Raw genomic sequence first — 23,840 nt, 5'->3', positions numbered from 1 at the left:
ACCCTCAGAACAACTCTAAAACAGAGTATTATTTAATTATCCTCATTTTCCAAATGAGGAAACTGAAGCACAAAGAAGCTATTTAACTTGGTTAAAGTATAGAAATACTGAGTAGCCGAGCCAGGATATGGGATTAAGTAATCTGGCTCAAGAACTCACTTCTTAACTAAGATACATTCTCCCTTTTTTAGACATAGACAGATTTCACAGAATTACTCTGCTGTTCACTAAATACAGAAAATAAGTGAGTGTGTCAAAAAACGCTTTCATTAATCATATGGGCGAATGTTTTATGAAATTATAATATCCAGATTTGGCATTGTTCTAGAGAGAAATTTAGCTTTAGCCATTAGGAACATTTCAAAGGGTCTTTCCCTGCAGTCCAGTAAAATTCTTACTGTTTTACTACAGAAAACCAAGAATATAATACAAGAATAAGCATATTATAGGAATAAAGACAAGAAGTTATAAGTATAAAGATGTTTATCACAAAAATATCAGAAATTTGTAAATGACCTAGATGTCTGACAATAAGTAAGTTTAATTAAATTATGAGATATACACAATGGGCTATTAAATAACCATTGTGAGAATCTATTTGTATACCTATGACATGAAATATATTTCTTTTATATTCATAAACACACAAATTACAAAATGAATCAGAAAAACATTTTTATTCCAAGAAATGTATATTTGCATTTAAAAACTTTGAAAAAGACCAATAGCAAAATGTTAATACTAGGTAGTAGAATTTTTATTTTTAAAATTTTGTTTATTTGTTAGTATTTCTATAAAAACATGTTTTACTTGCATGATAGAAAATAGTCAACAACAAAGCAAACAATTTAAGTTAAAAAGATGAATTTGGTCCACATGAAGGGTGATGTGAACAGTCAAAAAACTTTAGAACATTGCATGTATCCAACTATGAAATAAATATTCATGCATCCTATGACAACTATGAAGTATTCATCCATCCTATGACATGTAAGATGCTTGTCTGCATCCTGCTTTCGGGCAGGAAGCAGGGCCATGGTATTAAACAAGAAAGCCATAGACCAGGCTCTCGGGGAACTTACTCAGCAGGAGAAGAAAGAGGTTAGGGATGTCTCTGGTTCTGAAACAACAGCATTCACAAACAGTTTTGGCTGGGGCCACATGTTTATCTGAAATAATTTAGGACACAGTGTGGATGCTATAAATCACATTCAATTAGCATTATCAACTTTCAATCATTTAATGGAAGAAACATCAGATTCACCAGGTCCCTGGGCTACTTTACCTTAAATGCCTATGAATATTTTAAAGCCGCTTCCAGAAAGGTCCATTTATCAGATCAGAAGGGTCATTTGGGTAGGGAATAGCATATAGGATTTCTTCAGGACTCTTATGGGTTAAAATCTTCTGAAACATCTCCATGAATAATTTACCAGGAAGCCCTGAATTAAAAAAAAACAAAGGCATTCTTATTTTTCATAGTTTATATATGAGCTTCTGGAAGGGAAGGGGAAATTTGATTTAGTTCATTTCAACATACATTCATTGTAATTGCATTATAATATGTATTATAATTGCATTATAGCATTTATCATAGCTTGAGGAGGAAACAGTAATTAGAGACCTCAGCACTCAGTCATTTTGCCTTCCCTCAGAGTATAGGATACCCCTGAGCCTCTGCTGGCCCAGAAAACTGCACTGTAATTCTCCGTTTATTCCATGAAAGTATATGTTTGAGGCCAGAGACCATGTGCCCTGTCACACAACGTGGTTCCTGGGATATGGTAGAAACTCAATAGTTACCTTCTGAGAAAAAGCAGTCTTCATTCTTTCACCCCCTTTTAACATTTAAATGTCATTAGTACTCATTTCAAAGCACTAGCTAGAGAGAGGTAGGAATCCTTGGTCAAACATTCAATAAGGATAGTTGAAGAGACTGTATTGGAAATTAGGGGGTTAATTTAAAAATTAATACATATTCTAGCAGAACTCACACTCTTACTGAGTCAGTGCATACAGTCTTAGAAAAAATAAGTATAAAATGCTTAACTACATGGCACTGAACAATGCACATTAAGTTATAGGTGTACCTTAAATCCAGCTCAAAAAGGAAAGAAATTAAAAAGTAATTATTCAGACAATTTTCTACTTTGTTGTAGAAAATAAGTTTGCTTAGGGTTTCTTTTTACATAGGTAACATCCTAATTAATCTTAAAGCTGGATACATTTACCCTTAAATGCATGGATTCCATGCCACCATGGCATATACTCCCAGGGCTGGGTGAGACCTTTCACATGATGAGAAAGTGGCATAGCTATTCTGAGAAAGCAAATTTTGAAAGAGTTTGAAAAAAGGCAAGGAAGAAAACATTTCATATATTTAGTCATTTATTCATTCAATAAATATTTATATAGTACATATTGGACATACGGGAAAAAGATGTGGAAAAGCAGAGATAAAATTCAAAGGGAATGATTTTGGGTCTTACACAGACAAATTTTCTGTACAGAAGTTGACATATTTTGCTGAGGAATAACAGAAATTCCTGAAATCTAAGTGTGTTAAATCCAATCAAGGGTTGGAAGTGTTGAATAGCAGAAGGAGAATCAGTGCTGGAATAAGACCTGGTTTTGAATCTTAGCCCTGCTTCTTGATTGAACAAATAACTCACGCTGAGTCCAGTTTTCTCATCTGTATAGTGGGATAATAAAAAGTTTCTTATATTGTTAGGTGAAGTAAAGCATTCACTCTCCTCGAATAGACCCCTGGCATATGGAGATGCACAGCAAAAATGACTTTCCCCTCTTTTTAACCACCTCATTGAATTTGTAATATTACCCTCAATAGCACATTGGAAAGGCTTGGGAAACGGTATTTATTAATAGTGACCTCTAGATGGCGCTGCAACAATGTGAGAAGGGTTGTTGGAGGGTGGATCTTCAGAAGGAATATGAATATGTTCGGTGTTAATGCCTGATTACTACATGAAAATGTCCCTAGTCCACAGCTTCGCATCCCCGCCTAACCGTGAGTGAGTTAGTAAAATGGACTGGAATGGGTTTTTGTGAAGACACCCACTACTTTCTTCAGCTCTGTGTAGAGTGGTATGTATTTTGTGTAAAACTGATTAGTCAGTAAAACTGACCATTTCTTTCAGAAACATAGAAAGCAGTGGCAGAAAGGGGAAGCACATGGACAGGTCATCCGTGCAGAAAACATGTCAATTTACGGTGACCGTGAACTCTGTTACTAGCAGTGGGGGGGAAATGCCAGCCTCATTTCCTACCACGCTCTCAAATATTGCAACCAGAGTAGTGAGATTCCAGTGAGAAAGGAGGATGTTAGGAGAAAGCAGTGGATGGTGGGGAAAACTTAGTATTTCTTCCTATGAAAGTCCACTAAGATGGCAGAAGTTGAGACTCCTGACCCTCAGAAGTCATCTTTTCTCAATTCCACTCTCCTGACAGACAACGCTAATCGATCATGCCGATTTTCCCTGCTGTGGAGGGAGATGACTAGAAAAACATTCTCGCCACAGCCTTCCAGGCTACCGTTACCAAATCATAGGAATTAACACATGGGATGAATTTTTTCTTAGCCCTAGGCATATATACTTGAAAGTTTTGTTTGTTTTGTTTTGCTTTGCCTGTTTGTTTTTTTTTCCCTTTTTGGCTGGAAATCAAACCTAAAGAACTCAATTAGAGATTTAGTGTTCGTTTATGCTTCAGTAACAAACAACTCCACCATCTCAGTGACTTACACCAACAAATATCTATTTCTCACTTACATTCCATGCTGACCACTCTGGCTCAACAGTTAAAACCCTGCTTCATATTTCCTCATTTCTTCATTTCAGGACCCAGTCGAAAGAAGCAGACCAATCTGGGGCATGCCATTCTTTTGGCAGAGGAAAAATGAGCAAAAGAGCTGACGGTAACAAGCAAGGTCACTTAATGCTTTGGGTCTGATGTGGTGTACGTTGGGCTCACTCAGTCTGTTGGCCAAAGCCTATAAAAAAAGCCGAGCCCAGCAGCAGCGAGGTGGGGATGTATATTCCTCCTAGGGCTGTGCTACTGCAAGACACATAGTATGTGTTGAGAATGTTTCATCTCCTTAGAGGAGAAAGGAGTGACAGTAACGCAAACTACTATTTGGGATTCTTTCTTTGTGATCCTACTAGGACAACATAAGGTTTTTCAGGGGCCAAAATCACTAACTCGGTGCCTATCAGCTCTCTTCCTCAATTACCAAGAAAAAAAGAGAGAGAACCTCTATGGAAAGCTTCAAACATCTAGCCAGGGAAGTCTAGTGTTCAAATTGTGCAATAGCTCCTTCCCTTTAGGGAACTTGTTACAACACTCTTAATAATCTAATTTAATTAGACTAGTTAAACTTAATCCACAATTCTTAACATGTTTTATGTCCTGGCCCTTGTTCACCCCTCTGACCTCATATTTTGATACTTCTCACCAGATTTTAATGTTACAGAGAAAATAATTGCCTAAAGTTAGGAATAACCCATGTTTTCTGCTTTGGATATGCTGTTCCCTTTGCCTGGAATATACTTTCCCTCTGTGATAGACTACAAGGCTTAGCATACACACACACACACACACACATTTAACAACTTCTGGAATGGCACCTCCACCACCTTTTATCCTAATAGGATCAGGTGTCTTTAACCAAAGAAATGGCACTGGGCAATGATCCAAAATAAATGAGCTCATGTTTCACTAAAATAACACAGATGCCTTTTTCTTGTTAATCCTAATTTCCCATCCTCTCCTGTGTTGGTTTTAAGCACCAATTGATGTTGTAAGGAAAGGAACCAATTCTAGTTTTTGCTACAAGGTAATAGTTAATTTCACCAACCCCTCTGGGTTTACTAGCATCTGGAGCAGCCAATGTACCCTATGCTGGGACTGACCATTTTGAGTGAAGGTTGTGTAGTTCTGTAGAAATGAGTATGTTCACATACAAAAAAAGAATATGTTGGGATTTTCAGATTGAAGAGTGTTCACTTCACCTAAGAGTACCAGTTCTTGACTACATTCTGAATGCTGGAAGTATGATACTCAGGATTATTTGATTTATATCTTTTTATGGATTCTTTATGCAGCAATGACAAGAAAGGGGACTGCCAACAACAGCTAAGATCACTGCAAATTGTAACTCTGTCTCCACTTCCTACATCATAACATTCTTGTGCTATGTTTCCTCTTGATACAAAATGCTACATTTCCTCTTGTTTAACTGTGGTTGGGGTTGTTCCTTTTGATTCTGGTAAACCCATAAACAGGAAAAGTTCCAATGTTCCCAACGGGAGGGAACAAATCAGATTCTGTGATCCCAGTTCATGTAAATTTGCTAGGCCTTGCTCACTCCTCCTATGCACTCAGATTAGATTACCCTCCCTTGGTGCCTTCTGAGCTGGGTGTCCAGATATGCTCTTCCTGTGAATCTTGCGCATATGCCATATCCAAGGTAGACTGCGAACTTCTTGAGACGATGTTTGTTTAGTGCTTGGCACAGGTTTGGAAGTAGATCCTCCTGAAAAATTTATGGGTTGGAGGGAATGACAGCATTCTTCCTGTAGATCCTTGTTCCCATCTTGGAGTCCAAAGAAATGTCAGTATTTGTGAGCAGATTTTAAAAGGCCGTTTGATTACAGATTGTTGATAATTTTCATTCTCTTGCTTATGACCTGTCTCTCTCAACACCCATTAAATATAATCAGTATGAATACAGTCACCGCACAAACAGGACCGTCTACTTACTACTCACTTTTCAGAAAAGTAACGTAAGTATAAATGTGAGGATTCTGAAAACAGGGTGGTTGGTGAATAATGCACTTCCCCCACCCCCACTCAAATCCCAAGGCTGATTATAATTTTCCTTTTTTATTTTTCTGGCATGGGCAGAGTCAGGGAATTGAACCTGGGTCTCCAGCACAGCAGGTGAGAATTCTGCCACTGAGCCACTGGTGCACTGCCGTGATTATATTTTAAAAGGGCTCTTGCTCATTTATTTCATAAAACAGGGTGGTGAGTATAAGTTGATTATTAATTATACGTAACACTCAGATTAGCTCATAAGAAACTGACATTTTAACCTTTGTTTAATATAATTAATTTTCTTAGTAATTAAACAGAAACAGGTGTTATCAGATGCCCTCTGATATATTAGCTAAGGCTGTGTATGTGAGTAGGTGCATGTGTGTTAGAGAAAGATTGAGAGAGAGAGAGTTTTCTCTATATTAACTCACCGAACCCAGCCTCGTGGATGATCTAAGTAGAGAATGTAATAAGTACAAACATGTGTATCCCTTCAGAGGTGCATGCTTTCTCCATCAGCCCACAGAGACAATATTTAGCGGAGTCTGACTTCAAGAGTCCTGAACAATATAACTCAGAAGACACATCCTCTCTCTAATTTTTTCTCCAGGGAATACCTTAGCTGGCTCTTCTTCCGTTTCTCCCACCAAGATGTCAATACATTGATTTCAGCTCAGCAGAGAGGAGAAAGCTATAAAACTGAACATGTTCAAATAAAGAACAGGAGATTAGAAGGCTGACTGTTCAATGTTATCATATACTTTGAAACTCTTCAGACACAAGTCTAATGGGTCGCCAAACTCCCTGAGAGCACAACTGTTTAAGCCTTTTTGTTGTTTTCAAATTGTTCTGAAATTGCCAGTAAAAATGATTTCAAGACATTTTTGAAAACGTGCAAGTAATTAAACGCCTCGCCTTCAGTATGGCCCAATTGTATGGCATGCATGGAATCAGCATTATGTTCAGTTTAGAAAATGGATCAACTTTAGGAGCTGTTTTGATATGTTAACACAGGCGTTGCAGAATATGGCAAGGTCCTGGAAAAGACCCTGTTGTGGTATAAAAATATAACCACAGATAACTTGATACTCTTCCCTTCAAAAGGTAGACCCTATTTTCCCTCTTTACAAGTGTGGGTTGTATTTAATGGCCTGTTTTTAACCAATAGAATGTGGTACTATGAAGGTGTGTGACATTTGACATCAGGAGATATGAAGTATTGTAGCGTCCCTTTTATTCTATTTCTGGGGGAAGCCAGCTGCTATGTCACAGAAGCACTCATGCCACCCTACAGAGAGGGCCATGAGGTGGGGAACTGAGACCTTCTATCAAAGCCATGAGGGGACTGTCGTTGAAGTGGACCCACCAGCTCCTTTCAAGCCTTCAGCTGACTGCAGCCCTGACCAATATCTTGAGTGAAACATCATGATAAACCTCATGCCAGAACCCACCAGCTAAGCTGCTCCCAAATTCCTGATCCAAAGATACTGTGAGATAATAAATGTTTATTAATCCACTATGTTTGGGGGCAATTTATCATGTAGCAATAGAAAACAAATACTAGCAAAACTTTTCAGAAGAACTCGCTGCTCCAAATAGTTTTTTAAGAAACAATAAAACAGACTCACACAAAAAACTTGGTGGAAGTTGCCAAAGTCAAGGACTCTATGCTTTCCTGCTATCCACTCCAGCTTCTGATTTATTTTTCCTTGGCAGCCTGAGAGGATGGATGCTGAGAGCAGGATCACCCTGCTCATGAGTGGGAGAGGGAACTGTTGGGTAGCCCTGCAGTTCTCCTGAATAGCATGTGAAGCCTTATCTTCAGCTGCTGGGCTTAGCATCCTAGCTCTAACAAGAATCCTTTAGGTTGAACAACATGTATCTTTTCCTGCCAAGGTAGGTGATACATGGAATTATGATTTCTGGTTTCAAGAAATCCATCAAAAGTCAACCTCCACGATCTGAAGAGGAAAGAAGATATCAAATATTGAGATTGGAACCTAATCCTTAGCACTCAGGAAAGATTTGGGGGAAGAGGATGTTTTTGAGTAGAACTTCTCTGAGAGCCCTAGAAGGGCCACTGTAGGTGGTGACTCAGTAGTAGAAATAATCAGTTTACAGATATGCAGTAGATGGGACTTCTGTGGTCTCTGAACTGTCCCCTACTCCATTCCCACTTGCTGGGTGGTGGTGTGGATAGAACCTTGGTCTTCAGAGGATTGGCCTGTGGTACTATTCTCCAACAAGAGATAGATATGAAGCTATGAAATGAATTTTTTTCCAGAGACTTTTTTTCCCCTCCACTTCTTAGTGCAGGGAGGAAATAAGGTTACAAATGAAAGACACATTTTCAAAGAAACTACATAAAAATAGGTCCTCATTATGAAAATGATTTAAATGGATTTTTTGATTCCAAGGATACTGCTTTTGTTCCAGGAAGTTATGTTATGATCAAATTAATCCATCCCTGTAATGAAACCAATGGATGAAAATATCTGTAAAGTGCAAATTGTTGTTATTAATTTACAAGATAAAGCGCTTGTTGTTTTGGGAAGCAGTCCCAGAGCTCACTGTTTTCACATAATCTATATTGTGGGTAATTATACACAGACGTTAACTTGATAAAGATAATTACAAGAATCTATCATTGCTGGGGTTTTGATTTATTCAATTGTGAACTTTTGGGGACTGTGGATTAAATGATTAACTTATGCTGGGTATTTACTTGTTGGTGACTGAAAATTGACACTGAAATTAATACGGAGCACATTTTTACCTTTTCACAATGAATTTGTTTGATTAACAGCACGTATTTATTTAGTTGGGGATAAACTGAATAAATTTCAAATAATCACTTTAACAATTGAGTTAAACAGTTCAGTTCAGAAATTATTAAGTAGGAAGTTTATTCTGAAAGATATGGGTATGTCTTAAAGACAGAGGGAGAATGAGACACTGGTAGACTAACCATTTCAGACTTTACATATGGCAGACACAGTAATCACGGGGTGATGTTTTTCAATTTTTGAAATATTTTATTCCTTCTGAGTTTTCTGTAACATCCCCTAGTATGATAGGGAACGGCTCCCAGCCCTAGCCTTGTGTGAGCTCATTTCAAACACAGCTTTCTGGGCCCCTTGGGATTCTGCACCATAGACCTTGTTGGGTGCCTGCATGACTTTATTTTTAACAAGCTCCCCCGTGATTGTGATGCACAACCTGCTTCAGGAACTACCAAATTAGGGCATTACTGTGGAAGTCTATCCCTACTTAGAAACATGGTGTGACCTTAATTTGCTATTAAAATCATAAACAGGAAAATACAAGGAACGAAATAATTTCTCCCCTTACTCTATTTATCTGACCTGTTCCCAAATTTTGCACGCCTTTTCTTCTTACTGCCGCAGATAGCTATCACCTTCAAGCTATTCTTTTCTGAATTTCTTACTTGATGAATCAGGAATTTATCCATTCTCAGCACAGCCTTGTGGGATTTCGATTCAAATCACTCTCAAGTTTTGGCCTGGCTGATGACTAGGCATCTGCCTGATCTGTGGTTTCTGATCCTAAATCATGTGTTGGTTTACCTCACTGATCTCTGTATCCTGCCTTAAGTCTTAGTTCTGAGAGCCTGTTCAGTAGCTTAGTCCCTCTAGGAGTGGGTCTGCGTTGGCTTCCCTCTCATAACCTCCCAAGAATGTAGGTATTGTTTCAAAATCTCAGTCCAGAGCCAGGGCAGCCACAGGTTCTTAGATTTCCCCCATGCAGCCTCAAATTCTTGGCTGTGTGGATCCTATTCCTGTAACTGACCTGACCTAGGGCCCTCCCATCTGCAAGAGTAGGTCTGGTGCTGTGTTCACTTTCTGGGTTGTACTCAGCTGGGTCAGGTCCTAAGACATGACCCTACAACTGGAGCATCTAGGAACCTCCTTGGATTGTGTAAAAAGATTAATGTAGAAATTTAAGAATGTATTTTCTGTGCTGGTTTCATTTTTTTCTCTTTCAAATTGTCCTTTTCATGAGGCATGAATTTCCTGCTGTTTATTCACTTCTGTTTTGATCTGTTAACTAAGACTGCTAGCCCTTGATTTCAAACAAATTAATAACTAGAGTTTAGTCTGTAGAAGAAAGAATTCAAAGGTGTCATGATAGCTATTTTCAAACATTTGAATGAGGATTTATAGTTGATCTGGGTAGTGCCAAAATGTGGCTGACTATGGCTCAGCATTAAGTGAGGCCATTCCTCCATTCTGGCAAAGGTGGAGTGGACATTCTCTGAAGAAACATAATTTCCTGTCACTGAGGGGCTCAGCAAGAAGTTGAATCATAGAGGGGTTCCAGAATGAGAGTGGATCTGTTCCAACTCAGAGTCATGATTCATGGAGAGATCAATAGTCTTGGGTTCAAGGCATATCCATTCCTATACTGTAGAAAGAGATGTGGATCTTGAGAACCCAAGAGGTTATACTGGATGGCTTAGAAGGCAGTAATGAAACAGCCTCATAGAAGGTAACATAACGAGTGTTCTGATTATATGCCACTTGGTACAAGTTATCTTTTTATCTATCCTGAGACAAAGGCACTAGCATTACTTGCTCTGTAATGCTGGCACCAAGTCTACTCAGAAAAGATAGCACAGCTTGCAATAGGCCTGGGGGTTCAGAGTTTTCTTTGAGTCTTGATGGCTCATTATGCCATGTCTCCCTTCCAATCTACAGGTTGACCAGCCAGATAATGAACACTGGCGATGCTGTAGTGGCATGCCACTCTGGGAACCGGTTCAGCCAGGTTCCAGCTTCCTCTGGAGTGAGATGGAACCTTTTGGTTCCATTACAGACTGACCTTCCGCAGGCTGGCCTACAGCACCAATGCCTAAAAGGAGGGAATGAAAGCAAGTTTCATAACTTACCCTTGGCCATCCAAATCTATGGTCAGTTCTCTGGTCTAGATTACAGCAGAGCCTATTTTCCATTCATGTCTAATGATAAAATGTTAGATATTGATGCCTAATTTTGCACCTCAGTTAGGAATTCTTATGAATGCATATGAGTCTAGGGACCAATGGAACTGAGCAGACTTCTGTATTAACATCCCATCAGCATTCCATCAGAATCAGGTGAATACTGAAGGGTGAGTCATATCTGTCTCCCTTTATTAAGCATCTGGAAGATGCCAGCCATGTTCACTCTCCTCCTTGGTCAATGCTGCATCTGTTGTCAGATATGTCCAGGCTCCAGAGCTCTGTTTCTGCAGAGTATGAAAGTATTCTATAGAAAATACCCACGAATTCAATTATAGTGAACACTAACAGCTCTGTTAACCACAGATCAAATACCTGTCCCCCCACCCCTACTTTTTTGTTGTTGTTCATGAGTGACTATCAAGGCAAGGGGGTTGCAAACTGATAAAAAGATTCAGAGATATATACGGGACTCAGAGTCTGGATATTTTAAGTTTTCAGGGTTAAAAGAATTAATTTCAAGACACTCTTTTACTTAGAGCCATCAAAGGCCATAGAACTCAGATTTTCTATGTTGACATTAATACTCACAAATACTTTAAAAAATATATCCCTATGTTCATCTGTTTATCAACTGTGCTTTTTTTTTTTTTTGCATGGGCAGGTACCAGCCGAGAACTCTGCTTGCTGAACTAAACCACTGTGGCCTGTCCAACTGTGCTTTATTTTGAGCTTGGGGGCATGGGTGTAAAGTGAGGGTGGGGAAGACAGTCTCTTAGCTTATCAAAAATGAAGGCTAACAATGGGGTTTATATTCTCAAAGGAGGACTTTAAGGAATATTAGCATTCAGAAATGTGTCAGTACTTGAGAAAATGTAAAGACTGAGTTCAACAGATACCCTTTTGTGTTGAGAATTATATAAATAACTGGAACTTAAAACACATTTCAGTTGCTGTTACATGAACAGGGATACTTCTGTAGGATTTTTCATGATTGGGAAATGAAATCTGAGGCCTGTACATTTGTAGCATTTAGTAACATAAATGCTCATTCCTATGACTGTTTCACAGCTCATGCTGATGCATACTCAATTCCTGTCATAGCCAGGATGGTGTTTTTTGGGTTGATTACACTTTGACAAAACTCTCCACGGAGATTAGGAGCATAGTTGAAGTATAACAGCGAGGGATGTGCTGTGTGCATGTGTATGTGTGTGTGTGTAGTTTTGAATATGTGTTAGCGAGGTGTAGACTTCTACCAGACATTTAAGACTGAAATGCAACATTGTTTTCAGAATATTTAAAACCACATTTACCAGTTAGGTTGAAATTTGCTGCCATGAGAACAAAATATTCCAATTAAATAGATGTGCGTTTTCCTCTTTTGACTGAAAACAAACATATTTAGTGGACCCACATCATATTGATAGTGGTGATATGATATAACCTGGAAAGAATTACAGAAATTGGGACAGAGGACTATAAGTGGCAGTTTGATCAGGACCAGAGTCCACAGCAGAGACTAGAGTTGTTTCTTTAAATAGCAGAATCAAAGAAACAAAATCTCAAAGAGCAGATGACATGCATACAATGATGGATGGATGGATGGATAGATAGATAGATAGATAGACAGATAGATAGCCACAGGAATTGTAGATTGCCACTTTTTCCCTTCCATTAAGGGTATTAGGCATGAGCATCATATTTAAAAATAGCATATTTCAAAATGACAACAAGTTAAGAAGGAGTTAAGATATTTCCCAGGCAGAGTAATTACCTAGAATGTATGAAATCTTTTATGTTATTTTACCAACATTGTCTTCAAGAAAAAGTGCAAAATCCCTCAGGTGGCTGCCAAGGCCTGCCATGAACCAGTCCCCCCACCTCCTACCTCTTCAGCCTCATTTGTCCTTTTTCAAAAATTCTACTCCAGTTGAACTGACCTTCTTCTAGTTCCTTGATATGCCATAACCCCTGTGGTAGCCAAATTTTCACATGACTCAATATTTCCGACTGGATTACTCCACAACCAATTATTTCATATTGCTAAATGCTATTTGTCTTTCAGGTCTCAACTCGTGTCACTTTCTCAAAGAGGACTTTCCTGATTTCCTTATCCCACAGATGAATCTCAATTTCCTCATTACATATTCCTGTAGCATACTACACTTTTCCATAGCACTCAAGGCTAGTGAAATCACTCATTTAAAGTATGTCTTTTTCATTATATTGTGAGCACCACGTGTTCACTGCTCTGTATAAGAAACTAACCTGATAAGCTACACTTGGTTTGTGACCAAATTTTATGGAGGTATGAGAGTGAAGCTAACTATAGAGGCTCCAGGGAAGGTGAATGCTTCTCTGTAAAGTAAATACTTACAGGAATGTTGTTGAAATAAGTCATGTAAAACATCTCCTGAAGTTTCTGGTACTGTGTACCAGAAAGACTTATTGATTCATGTCTTATAAGTAGCTGTTTTAGTTTCCTAGGCAGCTCAAAGCAAATACCATGAGAGGGGCCAGGTTAAACAATGGGAATTTATTCACTCATGGTTTTGAGGTGGGGAAAATGTCCAAACCAAGGCATTAATGCATTTCTTCCTGAAAACCAGCTGCAGGCAATCATTGGCTCCTCTGCCATAGGGCAAGACACATGGCAGTATCTGCTGATCTCTCCCGTCTTCCTGGTTTCGTTGTTTGCTTCTTTTGGTTTCTCTGGCTTTCTCTCTTTCTGCCTGAATTTTATTCTCTTATAAAGGACTCCAGTAATACGATTAAGATTGAGGTGGGTCACATCTTAACTGAAGTAACCTCATCAAAAGATTTTTATTTACAATGGGTTCCTACCCACAGGAATGGATTCGATTTAAGAGCATGTTTATACAGTTTGAAACCACCACAGTAGCTTTAAGTTCTCTTTTTGGGATCAGACAAGGTAGGAAAAAGAAGTACTTATATATTTCTACATGAATGTATCACAAGCCCTCAAACTCAGCAAATTCAAAATTCAAAATTCAGTAGAGGTGATCACTCTCCCCGAATCTGTTTTCACCTGTATTACCTATCTCACAGCACAGAAGCACCATGCCCAGCCAGAATAACCTTTCTCAACACTTCCATCTTTTTCTTCCCGTGGTTAACTCATCAACAAATCCTAAGAGTTTTGTGTTTCTTCATTCCATTGATTTCACACTGCAGTTTTTCAGTCTTAGGCCACACCACCACCCTCTTTCTTCTGGCCAGCATGGTAACCTCCTGAGTGTTCTTGCTTCATGCTTGGCTTCCCTCCAATCCAGTGTTCTTGTTGCAGTGGAATAGTCTTTAAAAAGCTTCTATTTGATCATGTCAGGCAGTTCAGCTTTATATAATTCAATTTCCAAGAGTATAACAGAAACAATGATAATTAGTAACATGTAGCATTCACTATGCGCCAAGCGTTATTCTAAATACTTTTTGTAAATTAACTTATTTCATTCCCACAAGAAGATAAGCTGTTGTGTGGAGTCCATTGCAGAGAAAATGAGCACAGAGAAGTTGAACAATTAATAGTGGGCCACACACACTGACTTCTGTCATTTTCTAGTTTGGAGGCAGTGTAGAGTAGAGATGGAGAGAGGTGACTTTGCAGATAGAACCTGGCTCCACCACTCACTGATTCCTAACTCGTTTGGACTGAATTTACTTATCAACTAAATGATGATAATAGCACTTTCTTTAACAGGTAGTTGTAATAAGTAAGTAAACACAAGTAAACTACTTAGAACAACACCTGACACATAAAAAGCAATAAAAATTGTTGATATTGCCTTATACTGAAATCCTTCAAATGGCATAAAGGACCTGAAAAAATAGGCCCTGTCTGTCTTTCCAACCTCAACCTTTGCCATTCTCTTCCACTTCCTAGTTAGGCTTTCTATACTGGTCTTGTTTGCAGAGAATCATGCTCCTTGCCATATGAAAATGTCCCCCATGTCTCCAGCAACCCTCCCTTCCCTAGTCAACTCTTACACATTTTTCAGTTCTCGGCTAAGACATCCCTTACATGCCGAAGTCAACTCTTACCTCCTTGGCAGTGTAGTTTAGAGCTCACTATTACATATAGTCTCATACACTCTATAACTTTCTTACTAAAAGTCCTTATCACAGTTGCAGTTTTACTTAATTTGTAATTTTCAATTGTCTATCTCTCTCATTAGCTATAAAATTCATTAAAGGAGGGACCAAGTCTCTTTTACATTCATCACTGCACAGTAATACATATCTGTATTCATGAACAAATAAACATATACAAGACACATAAACAAATGTCTCCATTATCTGGAAAGTGTGGTGTAAGGGTCAGTTTCTGTGATTAGATTTCTGCAGTGTGGATGTTAAAGGTCATTAAGTCTATGGAGGCTGACCTAGGCTCTTCTCATGATCCCCATGACCCAGAACCAGAGGCTATTGGTTTGAGAGCCACAGTGGGGGATAAATCAAGGATCAGATTTTAAAGTAAACTTAATATTTGTATAGGAATGTGGATTTTAGGAATATTTTAAGTCTCTCATGATGATCTAAGACAGATATTCTTGGATGTTTTCTTCCATAAATCACTCCTGGGAATTTCTTAGCTAAATGTTGAAGCAGAACTCTATCTGTCCTAGTGGATTTATAAATGAAATTATACATCTAATACGTGAAAAAGTTTTGTCAAAAGATTACAGAGGAAATGTTAACACAAACAGAATAAGAGTAGTTTTCATTTGTACTAAGCAATTATAAAAGAGGTTTAAATTCCTGGCCAATCTTTTGCTTAGTTTGCTGGCACCTGGCCTGTTAGGCATGTAGGCTTCCAGTCCCATGTGGAAAGAGAAGTATCAGCTTTCTAAACAGCCAATATGCTGGTTATCCAGGTGTGAACAGATGAAACTGTGCATCTCAACACAGATGAGATTAAAAAAAACAAACCAAGCCAAACAAAAAAGCATTGAGAATCTGAGCTAGAAATAAAATGGCTCACAAAAAGTCAAGTTCAGCAGTCTCCCTCCAGTCTAGGACTCACATCTTTGCCATTTTATAGGAATAAGGGCCTATTCTTAGAGATGTGAACTCCACAAAAAGGGCTTTTGCTTAAGCTTCTATAATTTCCTTTAAATAACAAAATCCCAGGTCTATACAGTATAGATAGGATGAAGAACTTTTATTAATTGGAAACATGTTTGAATGTGGATACAGCCACAAACTTTTGCATTTCTCAAAGCAGCAAATGTCCATTTTATTGGCCCCAATATTATCTGAGTCCTTTCTTACGATGGAACAGCAGACCTACACGGGTGAGGCTCACCCATGGCATTAAGATTTAATAGCCTGGCTTCTTTTGTCACAAAAAGCAACAAGCATTAAATGTGTCCCCTGGAAGAAGGGGAAAGATTAAATTTGATTCAGTACTTACTAATTTATAATAATTGACACCAAGGGCATTGGCAATATATGGGAGATCATAAATGATCACTTAAGGAATGTCATTCATAAATTAGTTCTCTAATATGAGAAAAATTCCATGTGTTTGTTTGAACAAACCACATACAGTCAATTTTTTTTACAGAATTCATATTTACATATAGTTATATATTATGGAAATTTCTTGTGATTACCAGAAATCACAAGTCAGATAATACTTATTACACCATTCAAGGTAGGAAAGATTACTTTTTGAAAAATTAATCTTTTTAACTGGTTACCCACTCCTGACATCACAGCAATAACGCAATTTTTTTCTAGAGTTGCACTGGAACCCCACACTATTTTGGCTGAGCCCTTTTCAATTCCATGTTTATAGCAGACTCTCCTTTAATGGAATTATCTGCAGCAGAGACTCAGACTATACTAGTATGCATGATTTGGGTTACCTGCCATGCTTTCATGGTGGACTTCTCTGGCCCACCAGAGAAAGTTAAAGATTCAAATCTTTTTACACACAGTGTATTAGACAGGGTTCTGCAGAGAAACAGAACTGACAGGATACATTTGCAAATATTAAGGGATTTAGTATAGAAATTACCTCATATGACTGTGGGGATTGGCAAATCCAAATTCTGTAGGGTGGGCTGCAAGCTGGGCACTCTGATGGGGACTTTTTTTTTTTTTTTTGCATGGGCAGGCAATGGGAAATGAACCTGGGTCTCTGGCATGGCAGGCAAGAACTCAGCCTGCTGAGCCACCATGGCCCATCTGATGAGGATTTTAATGAATTCCCCAGAAGAAGCTGACTTGCTAACACAGAGATAGAAACTTTTCTTTCAGACCACAGAAATCATCAGTTCTCCCAAGTCCTTCAAATGATTGGATGAGTCTTCTCTCATTGCTGAAGGCAATCTCCTTTTTTTGATCATAGATATAATCAGCCATAGATGCAATCATCAGACTAATGATTTAAATCCATGCACTATCCTCACAGTAGCAATCAGTGCTTGCTTGACCAAACAAATGGACACTGTAGCATGGTTAACTGACATATGAAATTAACTGTCAAAGGCAGTCTCATGCTACTTATTCACGTGCTCTTGTATTTGGGGTATAGCTCTTAGGGTTCTTTTGTGCAATCATAATATGTCTAGCTTTTCTTTCAGACTCGAGTATAGTTATTAGTTTTACTATTAAAATTTCCATTCTACTTCATTTTTGAAGGACAATTTTGCTGGATATAGGAGTCTTGGTTGGCAGTTTTTCTCTTTTAGTATTTTAAATATATCATCCCACTGTCTTCTAGCTTCCATGGTTTCTACTGAGAAATCTACGCATAGTCTTATTGGGTTTCCCTTGTATGTGACAGATTGTTTTTCTCTTGCTGCTTTCAAGATCCTCTCTTTCTCTTTGACCTCTGACATTCTAACTAGTAAGTGTCTTGGAGAACGCCTATTTGGGTCTATTCTCTTTGGGGTGCGCTGCACTTCCTGGATCTGTAATTTTAGGTCTTTCATAAGAGTTGGGAAATTTTCAGTGATAATTTCTTCCATTAGTTTTTCTCCTCCTTTTCCCTTCTCTTCTCCTTCTGGGACACCCACAACACGTATATTTGTGTGCTTCATATTGTCATTCAGTTCCCTGAAACATTTATAGACAAAAAGTCACTGAGAGAATTTGTGACCAAGAGAGACCAGCTCTGCAAGAAATACTGAAGGGAGCACTAGAGTCAGATACGAAAAGACAGAAGAGAGAGGTATGGAGTAAAGTGTAGAAAGAAGGAAAATCAGATATGATATATATAATACAAAAGCCAAAATGGTAGAGGAAAATATTATCCAAACAGTAATAACACTAAAAGCTAATGGACTGAATTTCCCAATCAAAATACATAGACTGGCAGAATGGATTACGACCCAGCAATACCACTGCTAGGTATCTACTCAAAGGACTTAAGGGCAAAGACACAGACAGACATTTGCACACCAGTGTTTATAGCAGCATTGTTTACAGTTGCAAAGAGATGGAGACGGCCAAAATGTGCGTCGATGGACGAGTGGCTAAGCAAACTGTGGTGTGTACCTACAATGGAATATTATGCAGCTTTAAGACAGACTAAACTTATGAAGCGTGTAATAACATGGATGGACCTAGAGAACATTATGCTGAGTGAGTCTAGCCAAAAACTAAAGGATAAATACTGTAGGGTCCCACTGATGTGAACCGACATTCGAGAATCAACTTGGAATATATCATTGGTAACAGAGACCAGCAGGAGTTAGAAACAGGGTAAGATAATGGGTAATTGAAGCTGAAGGGATACAGACTGTGCAACAGGACTAGATACAAAAACTCAAAAATGGACAGCACAATAATACCTAATTGTAATGTAACTATGTTAAAACACTGAATGAAGCTGCACCTGAACTATAGTTTTTTTGTTTGTTTGTTTGTATCTTTTGTTTTTGTTTTTTTCTTTTTCTTTTTTTATATATATATATTTTTTTATTATTATTATTATTTTAATTTTCTTCTCTATATTGACATTCTATATCTTTTTCTGCTGTTTTGCTAGTTCTTTTCCTAAATCGATGCAAATGTACTAGGAAATGATGATCATGCATCTATGTGATGATACTAAGAATTACTGAGTGCATATGTAGAATGGAATGATTTCTAAAAAAAAAAAAAATTTCCATTCTAATACTATAATTAGTGTAATTTAGTTAGTCCTATACCTCTGTTACAAATTTTGGTCCTAGAAAATCATTATTGCCCTCCCAAATACCATCCGATTGTCATGTAGATTTTTAATAGATTTTTCCTCTTATTATGACTTCTAATTTCACTCAGAATAAAATCCAAATACCTTACCATTGTCTACAAGGGTCCGGATGAAATGGCCTCTGTGGACATCTCCTGACATATTCCTACCCCCTTCTCCTTTCCCACTGCTCTCCTTACACTGGACTTCTTTTATCTTCAAACATAATAAGCTTTTGCTCCTACTTTAGGAATTTTTTACATACTGAACACCATTGCCCCAGCCTTCAAACATGAGGTTCCCAGATGGAATTTAATATTCTCAAGGACAGTTTTCTTGATTAGCCTTCCTAAACGACATCTACTCTTTAGGACACTTAAATGATAACATGTAATTAATTAATCTATTATTCTACTAATTTAGTTTGAATCCCCCAATAGAAGGCATGCTCCATAATGGAAGGGCTCCTATCTGCTTGACCGCCACCATATCCCAGCATCTATAGTATCTTGCGCTAATAGATGTTCAATAAGTACTTGTGTGAACATAGAAAGGTTAGTAGTAACTTCTTAGCTAAGTAAGAGAAAAGATTCTTCATTCTGAGTAAATTCATTTTACCAAAAACTGTATTAAAAAAACTGAGCATAGGATGAAATAAACTTCATCTAAGAGGGAAGTATGTGACATTTAGTATATATTGGCACCTTCTTGCAGACTCTAACATTGCATTTTATTTAATTTTCTATTATGCTTCATAAACCATTGGAACACAGAAGCAACTCCTCCAGAGAACAAGGGACAAAATGACACCAAGCTTAACTTCTAGCACCAGATATAAGCTTCTCAAGTGAGGCCTGATTGCAAAATCATGGAAAATGCTATACGGGACGATATACTGTCTTAGCATCTGTTGTGTCCTCAGTCCCTGCTACAATGCCTGGCATCTGGTAAGCATTCAACAAAATATTTGTTGAATAAATAAATGAATGCACACAACATGCCACAACCCAGTAATTTTTCTTTATTTGTACTTAAGCTGTTTTTTTTTTTACTGAAGTTAGTTATTTTTTTCTTGTGAAAGCAACATATTGCTGATTTTGTATCAAAAGTCTGTAGGGAAACATGATTCACTTTATAGCCAATTTTGCTGAAATGCATTGACCTTGCAAAGTAAGAGACATTTACTTTGAAAATATGCAGTGTCAATTATGCTTCAAAAGCACAGTACTTTTCCTTCTCTGTTACTTGGTTCAATCAGTGCCTAAACAGGAATAAACAACAGAAATGGAATGTGTGTGAGCATTAAACTACATTCTAAGAGGGTGAATTTTACTTAGTTCATGTTAATATAATTATTAATGAACCACTGTTTTGTCTTGATAATTATTTTCCTCGTAAATTATTATTATTGAATTGTGAAATACAGTGATTCTACAAAGCAGGGAATTGTCCACAGCTTGAAGTTTAATCCCAAACATTATTAAGTAAAGAAAAAGCTATTAAAACAAGATGTAATCTTCACATGTTAAATTTCTAAAATTGAAAAGAAGTAAGAGTACAAAGTAATGGCAAGACTTCCAGAGAAATGGTGCTCTTAAACACTGCTGGTGGGAGTGGAAATTGGTGTAACAAGAAAGCAATATAGATTTAAGAACTAAAAATTGTCAATGTACATGGAACAAATAATACCGTTTTTAGGGATTAATAATATAGATAGAGACAGATTTGTGCAGAAAGGCTCATATACAAGGTTATGGTTGCAGCATGAGTAAAAATGGCAAAATGGAAACAACCTTAAATGTACAAATATGAGGGGTGCAGCAGTATAAACAATGATATATGCCTATAACGTAAGTCTGAAATGCTGTTAAAATTGATGTTTGCAATCACAAAGTCTATTTAATAGCAGGGGCAAATACTCTCAATCCATAAATTAAGTGAAAGAAGGAAATGAAAGTGTGACTGTGGAATAGGTAAAAGAACATTTTTTGGTAGAATCTAGTCTGTAGATTTGTTTAGTTTAACTTGCATGGTGATGTTTTAAAAAATTAGTTGCCAATATACAAAAATTGAGATATTTCACTTTAAAACAACTGGATTTTTAGGTTCTCCATAAAGTCCTAGAGACATGACAGTACCTATGGCACATCCACCTGGCAGCAAACAGCCTGAATTGAAGAACCCATTCCATTTAGACCTGGCACATGCTGTCTTATGGCCCCACACCCACCATTACCCCTGTCTTACTGCACTCATTGATGCCACTCTGCCGGCATTTGAATACTTGGCTACAATGCAGCATGTTGTTAGTTTTATAAAACACAAAGATTCACATATACATGAAATGTTATGAACACTTCTTTCAGGGTGATAAGCAGTGATTTTAATTTTCTTCTTTATAGTTTTTTTTTTTTTTTTACAGATTGCATAACAAAAACATGCATTGCTTTTATTACTAGAAAGTTATTTTTAAATGTAAAGCATAAAGCACCATGGAGCCCCATGCTAAAAGATTACAAATGGAAGATATTAACATTAATCATGGGGAAAAATTGCATTCCTGAATCCCCTTAACCAAAAGAGTGGACCAGTTTATGGACGTTCTTTTCACTCACAGTGTTCTTCCCCCATTATTTAATAAAACTACATTAGTTAAATCTAAATGAGATGGAACAGCCTTACTAGACTAAATTGCTTTTTTTTCTCACTAAGTATTGTACCTTCACCTCCATTCTAAATGAATAATGCCTCACCTTTAAGAAAACCATTTTGCTTACTGTCCAAGTAATAAATACTTACAATTACATGAGGCCAAGGATGAAATTGCTATCATTCAGATCCTTGGTTTTGCAAAGAAAATGTTAAACCTAAATTTTTATTACAACACAAATGGATTATATTTATTAACTGTAGTGGAAGAAATATGCAGTGTCCTTAAGTTGGTGATAAACAGTTTTCAAAAAAATAAATTTCTGTTTGTCATTAAGGAAGATGTGATAGTGAGATTTTTTTTAAGGAGAGGGTAGTCAACCATCTATAATGTTTTTTATTTGACTAGGAGTAATGGTTATGGGTTAGAAGGGTTTTTTCCTTTCTAGTTTTATAAGTATTTGAGAATTTTGCCACTGACCCACCATTGCACCTCCCTTCTCTCAAGCTCTTTTTTTTTTTTTTTTTTACATGGGCAGGCTCCAGGAATTGAACCTGGGTCTCTGGCATGGCAGGCGAGAATTCTGCCACTGAGTCTAGTTTTATAAGCATCTGAAAGCCAAAATAGGCATTTCTGTATGCTTATGGCTGTTTTTTTTTTTTTTTTAGCAACGGCCAATCTTATACACTTACTAGCAGATGAATTAATCAACATATTTTTGACTGCCTAATACAAAGTCCTATGGAAGAGCCACATAAAACATATTCTCTGCCCTAAAATAACTTCACATTTCATGTTAAGCTTTGGCTTTCTGTGGAAAAAAAGCAATGAAAAACATTGATATCTTATTGTTGACTATGAGACTAAAATAAAATTTGCTTTAACCTCTTCATTGGCTCTATAGATAGGATAGTTTTTAAGTAGGAGAGTGATCTAATTAAATTTGAATTTTAGTGATAATACTCAGGATTCAGATGTTACAGCCATTTAGCTGGGGGTTAAAACCACAAGAGTGGATGGAATCACAGAACAAAATGTGCTAAAGTTAGTTACAGTAAAGTGTTTACTCATGGAGACAATTACAGAGTTTAAATTAATTGCTTTTAATGCAATTATTTATACAGTTGAGTTTTAAATCCACCATTTTGTTCTTTGTTTTATGTTTGTCTCTACTGTTCTTTTTTCTTATTTTTTCCTTCTTTTCTTCCCTTATTCAGATTAATTAAACAGCACTTAATTTTCCATTTTATTTTCACAGTTTTTTAGCCATGTCTTTAGAAACATTTTTTTGAGTGTGTGTGTGGTTTCTCTAGGATTTGCCAGATGTATCCTTATTACTTATTACATTCTACCTTAAAAATAATGTTGTAAATATAATATAAAGGCCTTATGATAATATATTTCCATTTCTCCCTTTCCATCATTTGTGCTATTACCTCTATATATTTTATTTCTGCATGTAATATAAATACCAAATTCATTGATAATATTTTTGCTTTAAATAATAAATTAACTTTAAAAATTAACTTATAAAAATATAAAAATGAAGATAAATTGTATTATGATATTTTGGAACTCCTCATTCATTTCTATAGATCCAAGTTTCCATTTGCTATCATTTTCATTTGGCCTGAAAGACATCCTTCATCATTGTAGTGCAGGTCTGATTGTGATAAATTCTCTCAATTTTTTTGTCTGAAAAAATGATTATATTTCACCTTATTTTAGAAGAAGGCTATTGCAAACAAAATTCTTGGATGATGGCTTTTTATTTCATGACTTTACAATGTTGTCCCATTGCCTTCTGACTTGGGTGCCATTTGACAAGATGTCTGCAGTGTTTTTACTTTATTACTCAATTAGTAATTAGTCCTTTTCTGGTCTGTTTGATTTTGAGATTTTAGAGATTTTCTCTTGTTTAAGCAATTTGATTATGAAGCATATCGGTGTGATTTTCTTTCTGTTTATCATCTTTGAAATGTGTTGAGCTTCTTGGATCTATAATATCCTGAAGGGGGGTTTCTATGCAGACTTCTGTGGTGCTTTCTCTATAGCTTTTTCCTCTCTTAAACTCTGACCCACACATTCAAACCATCTCAGCTTCCCTGAACTCTAATCTCTATCTTCTTGACTCATCAAGCCTACCATGTCTTGTTTATAGTTCTTCTCCCTGTGCCACGTATGGA

At 37.1% G+C, this 23,840-nt stretch overlaps 1 long non-coding RNA gene across 1 annotated transcript in view; it reads left to right on the top strand.

Annotated features, from left to right (window-relative positions):
• LOC143664495 (uncharacterized) overlaps nucleotides 1–23,840 on the top strand; it is a 173,926-nt gene that overhangs the window by 124,886 nt on the left and 25,200 nt on the right. The window contains exons 3-4 of the long non-coding RNA XR_013166445.1: nucleotides 3,858–3,934; nucleotides 19,778–19,951. This is a non-coding gene — a long non-coding RNA (uncharacterized LOC143664495). The remainder of the gene's footprint in view (nucleotides 1–3,857; nucleotides 3,935–19,777; nucleotides 19,952–23,840) is intronic.

This window comes from Tamandua tetradactyla, chromosome 20 (genome assembly GCF_023851605.1).
Source record: "Tamandua tetradactyla isolate mTamTet1 chromosome 20, mTamTet1.pri, whole genome shotgun sequence".
Taxonomy (NCBI): Eukaryota; Metazoa; Chordata; class Mammalia; order Pilosa; family Myrmecophagidae; genus Tamandua; species Tamandua tetradactyla.
This window is presented reverse-complemented; position numbering and strand designations above follow the sequence as displayed.